This window comes from Phyllostomus hastatus, unplaced genomic scaffold, assembly GCF_019186645.2.
Source record: "Phyllostomus hastatus isolate PE091 unplaced genomic scaffold, TTU_PhHast_1.1 phas_contig_17, whole genome shotgun sequence".
Taxonomy (NCBI): Eukaryota; Metazoa; Chordata; class Mammalia; order Chiroptera; family Phyllostomidae; genus Phyllostomus; species Phyllostomus hastatus.
In genome coordinates this window covers 25,715,159-25,722,148 of record NW_025333664.1, presented here as the reverse complement: position 1 = coordinate 25,722,148, position 6,990 = coordinate 25,715,159, and positions in this window count along the sequence as shown.

Sequence of the window (6,990 nt, the reverse complement as noted above, 5' to 3'; positions counted from 1 at the left end):
AGCAAAAGCTGAATGATACACTTAGGAACCACTCTAATAACACACTGGTTCATGGTATGAACTATACCTGTTTTTTTTAAAATGAGACCCCCTTTCATCAATTATAACCTTTTCAAAACAAAATTTACACTGAATCTTTATCAAAACTCTTAAAAAACTTAAAATGGTTTTAGCAAATTCTAAATTCAATTGAACTTAAAATCAGTATCTTGTACATTTCTACAGACATACTTACTTTGGTATAATATAGACATGTGCAGTTGAAGAATACATTGGAGCATTCTAAATGCATTGTTAATGTAAACACACAGTTCAGTAGAAATGCTTAGCCTCAATAAAGGCCAATCAATCCAATCTCAAGAAACAAAATTGTTGAAATGTTTAAAGTAACAAGAAAATCTCACAGAGTGCACAGACTTTGCTGCATATTAGAATCATCTGAAAAAACTTTTAAAAATCCCCCTACCCAGTCCTGGCTGTTATGGCTCAGTGGATTGAGTGTTGGCCTGCAAACCAAAGGTTTGCTGGTTTGATTCCCAGTCAGGGTACATGCCTGGGTTGCGGGCCAGGTCCCCAGTGCAGGGTGTGCAAGAGGCAACCACACATTGATGTTTCTCTCCCTCTCTCTCTCCCTTCCCCTCTCTCTTAAAAAAAAAAATCCCAACACCCAGACCATACTCCAGACCAATTAAGTCAGTTTCCCTGGGAGTAGACCCCAGTATCAATTTTTTTTATAGCTCTTTTGGGTGATTTCAGTGTACAGCCAGGCCTGAGGAGCAGACCCACTGAGTGTGCTTGTTTCTAAGTGTATCAACAGATGTCAGTCATTCTGCAGTCTGGGTAATTGAGAAGAACATATTCACTAATACACGTTCTATGATACCCTTTACAAAAACATCAAAAGGCATGTTCCTTCATCTCTAATTGTTACTCCTCACAATTTCATAATTGAAGGAGGGCAATGTAAAATGAATGCTCTGACATGCAAACTTCACAATTATCCAGTAATGGTTCATTAATTTATTCTCTCCTTTGAGCATATCCTGGACTCTGGAAAGTTACCCAAATGCCCCAGAAGGTGTCCAGCTGTTTAATTAGAGGATTAAATCTGTAATGGTTTTCTCAATGGCCTTACTCTGAGGATCTCTTTTTCTGTTTCTGCCTGCCTGGCACAAAATACTTTTAAATCTCTTTGGAAGACTATTTCTGGCTTGCTCTTCTGAGTTCCTTGACCCCTACATCTTAACAATTTTATGGTTCCACCATGGGACTCCTAAATTATATGCACAAATAGTCGTTTCATCTACACTGTGACTTCCCTATAAGGGTCTTTTCTTGTTCAGGGATTTGTCTACATTTTACAACCTGGTCCCACAAATCCTCTCCAACTTTTTAAGCCAAAGATCTCTAGAATGAGCCAACTTGTTTTTCTCCCTAGACTTTTAAAATCTTCAAGGCATCTCTGAACAGTTGCCTGAATCATATCATAGCTACAGCCTGAGACAAGTTGTGTAACTCAATATTCTGCCAACAAGAAGATGACATCAGAGTGATGGGGGTAGAAGAGATACAGAGACTTCATCAATGTGCTGCCCCAGAAAGGGATAATTAAACCAGTTATGCCCGAGTTGCACATGTGCCCATTGTTAGGATTGCCCCATCCAGCCAGAGTAGGGATTGACTGCCTTGAATTGAATCAAGCTGGGGTTATTTGGAGGCAGGAAGTAGGTGGCAAAATCTGAAACAGAATGGGAGTAAAAGGGAGAAAACTGTACTTGAACAATGATTAAAATAAAATAAAAAAAATTTGAAACAGAAAACCTAGGAACAGTCCCAACATCTTAAATAATATTCTAAGGTCAATCGTAAATAGGTTGACCTCCAGCTACAAGAGAAGAAAATGCTTTGTCATTTCAGAAAGGCCAATGGAATGACATTTTGAAATGTACGTCCAGCTATATTGGGTCTAAAGGAATGGTGAGGAGCTGGGGAAGGGCCATCAGGTGCAGCTGAGGTCAGAGGCAATTTGGAAATTCCACGTCACCAAAGGGCAGAAAAGTGGAGCCTGTGAATGATGGCCCCACAGGAGTCTGCTCTGCAGGGAGAGGAGGGGACCAGGGACTCCTGACACAGCCTGGAATCTTGTCAAACATCGAAAGAGTAGGAAATGGGGAGGAAAAACATGCAGAAGAGACCAGAGACTTTCTTGAAATACAGATGGGTTTTTATGTTTAATATGGGAACACTGTTAACAATTACAAACAGATTTCAGAAGACCATGAGCCAATTTGTGGGAGTGGGTTCAAAGAGAGTTCAAAAAGGAAGAATCTGGCTGCTCTCTCTGAGAGCTGGGTGTTCTGGTTTGATAGGGACTGAGCGAGGTGCCCCAGAGCTCACCTCACACCTGCACCCTCCCCGGGCAGACACAATCCTGGACCATTCCAGGTACTTCTGCAATCTGGAATAAAAATCTAAAGAACTTCTATTCCCTTCTTTAATAAACCATTTGCTTTTCAGTGGTAAGTCTCAAAAAATTATCTTATGTGTCACTGCTATTGGATGATACAAACTGAAGCCAGGTGATCTCTATTTTTTCCTTTGCTATCCATACTGATACATTTATCAACTTTGATTTAATCATGTTCTCTATGTTTGCCAGCAAAAGGTACTGTTTCTTCATGGAATATGCCAGCACAAAGCACCTCCAGCCCCACTGTAACATGATCTTCCTGAAAGAGGTGGGTTGGAAAGTTCTAGATCTGTTTTTGTTCCTGGGGTGGTGAGTCTCCCCACCCACAGGCTCGGAGCAGACCATGTGACTCTGCCTGCCCCCATCCCAGCCACAGATGAGTGGACCAGTGGTGGACAAGGGCTGCCACGTACTGCTGTGTGGGTCGTGCCCTGAACCAGGGAAGGAGGGGGTGGACACAAGTGAAGCTTGTGTGCCCTGGTTCAGAGTTGCATCTGCCTGGAGGAAGGATGCTTTTTCCAAATTACACAAATGCACCCTGTGGATTAGTGGCCACCTGGGCAGATGCCCAACCCAAGCTGAGTCAGCTACATTCTCTTCCTCTCCCAGGCATATAGGATTCCTAGACTCTAAAACTGAGAGGCCAGATGGTGCTGGGTCTGAGACAGGGAGAGAGAAGAAGAAACACAGAGAGAGAAGAGGATGCAGAAAACCAGGCAGAGCCCCCAGACTATGGAGACACAAGCCTCTGTAATGACCCTGTAGCTGAGGCTCTGGACCTCAATAGCTCTGACTTGGGTTCCATGACATGTGCCTGGCTCTTCTACAGGTTGCCCTCTCAGCAGGGACTGGTTCTGCAAGTCGCAGTGAGTGATGCTTGACTGAGGCAAAGACCTTGTGAGGAGTTGCGTCTCAGGTGACTTTGAGTTGAACCACCTGCATCCTGTGCCCAGTCAGAATAACTTCCCCTAATATTTCTCTACTGCTGGGGTCCCCTGACTAAGGAAAGTTCACCAATTTAGCTTTCTGATAGCAAAACAATTGGTTAAGAGCCACCTACTCAAATAGAAAGCCTTTTCACTACTTAACCATTTGAGCAGAATGTTCTTAACCAATTGTTTGGCTAATAGAAAACATATGTGCAAAACTGTCTGACTGGATTAATTCATTCCCCAATTAGCTTTTCAAAAACATTGAAAGTATCAAAAAAAATCTTTTTGCTTACATGGTACCAAATATCTGGACAATTTATTGTTTTTGTTTTGTTTGTATCTATTCTTTCTTAGACAAGCAATCCAAGTCTTCTGTGCATCAATTTAAAAATAAAAACAAATTAAAATTTCATTCATAATTTTACCACCTGCAGACAATCACTTTAACATGTCTCAATATCTTTTTCCAAGATTTTTTCCACATGTATAAAGTAATCCGGAGTATAAACAGCTTTCTGTTACAGAACATTGACTTCTCAGAGGGCCATCCTAGCTTGGCGTGCCATTTTTATTCATAATAGTTTTCAAAGTGAGGCTGAAAGAGCTCAAGGGAAAAAAATAATAACTGGTGTAACTTATTGAGCCACCATCAGTACCAGTGAAGGTACTTCTCTGGCATTTGAGATAAGTGCAAAGATGGTAGACTCTAGTTAAACCCAAACTAGAAAGTAGGAAAAAAAGGTGGTTGCCAAGGGCTGGAAGGGGAGGATTAGTGTTTAATGGATATAGACTGTAGTTTTGAAAGATGGAAAAGTTCTAGAAATCTGTTATACAACAATGTAAATATACCTAACATGACTGAACTGTACACTTAAAATGATTGAGATGGTAAATTTAATGTTTTATATACATAAATTGTATGTGTGTATATATATTTGTGTGTGTGTGTGTGTGTGTGTGTGTGTGTGTGTGTGTGAGAGAGAGAGAGAGAGAGAGAGAGAGAGAGAGAGAGAGAGAACAGCTTTCATTTACTAGTTCTGGAAGTTGCCAGACTTCTTTTGTCTAAACTAGTCCAATTGCAAACTGGCCCCCCTTAGAGTGTTAACTGCTACCTGAAAAACAAAAAGTAGAAAACAGTTGGTCCATCAAGAACACTTTCTACCTCAAGAAAAACAATAATCACTCATTCCAGGCATAAGGTAAAAGCCTGCCTCCAGCTCTGGGAACCTCAAGCCCACCAGATGGGCCTCAGAAAGGTCACGGTGTTAACCAGCTTTGGAAGGTCCACAGAAGCAAATGGGGAGAGGTTGGCTTCAGAACTTTCTGCAATTCAATATCCAGTGACATAGATTGAATCAGCTGGCCTTAAATAACAGGAGAGTTTCAGTCTGCACCCCAGCTTTGTAGGCTACAAAGCCAAAAGGGCATTCTGTGGGAATGGACACACCATGGGAATCAAGCAATGAGAATGAAGGAAGGTCTTTGTCATTAACAAAGCAACGCTGGGGGCAATGCAACTAAGAGAAAGCACATGGCCCCTGCTGGACCTTCAGACATGGACAATGTCAGTGGTGGGCTCCCCACTCCTTCACATCTTACCTTTCAAGGGAAGCACAGACATGAACATTTACAACATCACATCTCAGCTGTTTCATCTGCCTCTTCCTCTTTCTTTCACTCTAACCTCTTCCCAGCTGGCGGTCTTTCAGTCGAGAAGCTGGGTCTCAGCAAGTACAGACTGCATGCCTGTGTGGGGTCTCCTTCAACCTCCATTCCTGCCTTTGCCATGGGGAAGCCCAGTGTCCCCTGCTGGTCCTGCCCACACACTGATCCTCATCAGTTCTGACAAAGGGTTCCTAGTGGGACAGGGACAGTATTGCATGGTGAAGACTGCAGATATCCTAAGATGGGGCTCAAAACAGGTGTGCGATTGTGACTGTCACAATCCCCTTGAACTCCCACCTACCATTACTCCAAGTCAAGGCCAAGGGCCCTTGGATGCCTTTGTTTAGGGACATATTTATTCTCTCCTGCTGTGAATGTTTGGGATGGGAGCAGTCAGATTTTCGGGTTTCAAGTTCTTTATTCCCAGTTCATGACAAAGTGATGCAAATGCCAAAAATGTGCCACCAGTTGGACCATGTGAGCGTCTGAGCCTGAGAGCCACTCCAGGGCCTCACAGCTGGCATCTTCATGAAAGCATTTTCAGAATTAAATGCTACATGCCCTCTATTTAAGAGACACATGTGTGTGATTCAGGACATATATTGGGTACAGCAGATCCTCAGATAACATAGCATTCAACATCTTTCAATGTCATTTCATTCTAACATTGACAAGATGCTATAGTAATCTAAGTCTTGTTTATATCAAGTAGCCTATGGTAAAACTGGCTTTGTTATACACTGTTTTGTTTGAAGTCACAGACGCCATCAATGAAGCTAAATTTGGACTTCCTGTATATAGTTTCTCAAAATCTACTTCCAGTTTCCCGAATAAACTGTGCCTTCAAATAAGCTGATATTTCTCATCTTCCCCATCCTTGCCCCAGCTTAGCTATGCTCTCTGCTGCATCTTTCAAAGCCTTACACTGACCAGCAAACTGTGCTACTTGAAGCTGGTACTCAAAAAAGCATGTTGAATGTGTCACTGATTTTTTTTTCTTTCTGGTTCCTGTGTGTTTTTTAAGTGGCATTTTCAATTGAATTAAATATAAGGGAAATGTTGGGAACCGCCCTGACTGGTATCAGAAGCTGAAACCCCCACCTAGGCTAAGGCTAAGGGAATGCCCTTGGAACTGTAAGCCAGCAAGGAGACAAAAGCTTATCTCCCTGGCAGGAATGCTGTTTCTGCTGCTTTATTCATAACTGAACCCCAAAAAGCTTGGTCAGTTAGCCAGAGACGGGTAAGATTCCCCACGGGGGAACGACCTAAGACAGGCACAATCACTTTGGGAGGCCCCCCAAAAGAAGGACTTGGGGGGCTGCAGCAAAAGGGGGTGATAGACCCTCGCTCCTCGGCTTTGACATAGCCTGAGTTCTCAGCATCTGGGAAAAAACCTCCTTGTCTCTAGGTTGCCTTAGTTCCCTTGCTCCACCTAAGCCTGAAACAATGACAGGGTGGTGCAGCTCTGTGCTGAGAAGTGCAGATTCCCCCGGGTGATCAGGCCTAAGAAAGAACATGTAAATTACTGTGAAACCTTCTTTGTTTAGAATGCTCTCAGTTGAATGAGAAGGGTCTTAGGAGGAAGTTATTTTGTTCCTCAGTCTTACAGCTCTTTGACCCCGACTCAATAGACCGGCAGAGTTCTTTGTTTTCTATGGTTCCTTACTTCCCCTTAATGAGTACTGTACTTGACCTGAATTATTATGCAAAATGAGCCCAATAAAAGCAGGTATGGACTGTAAATCGGCGTGCTCCTCACTAGAAGGGGTGGCCATTTCGTCCCTACTTCCCCACAGAAACTAGTCTGTCTCTGTGCATGTCGTTTTTTCTCGCGTGTTTATTGTCGAGCCATCCGCAGCGTTCTGTGGTCACTGCTGGCCGGTGACCCACATGCAACAGGGAAAATTTTAATTTAAATTTTTA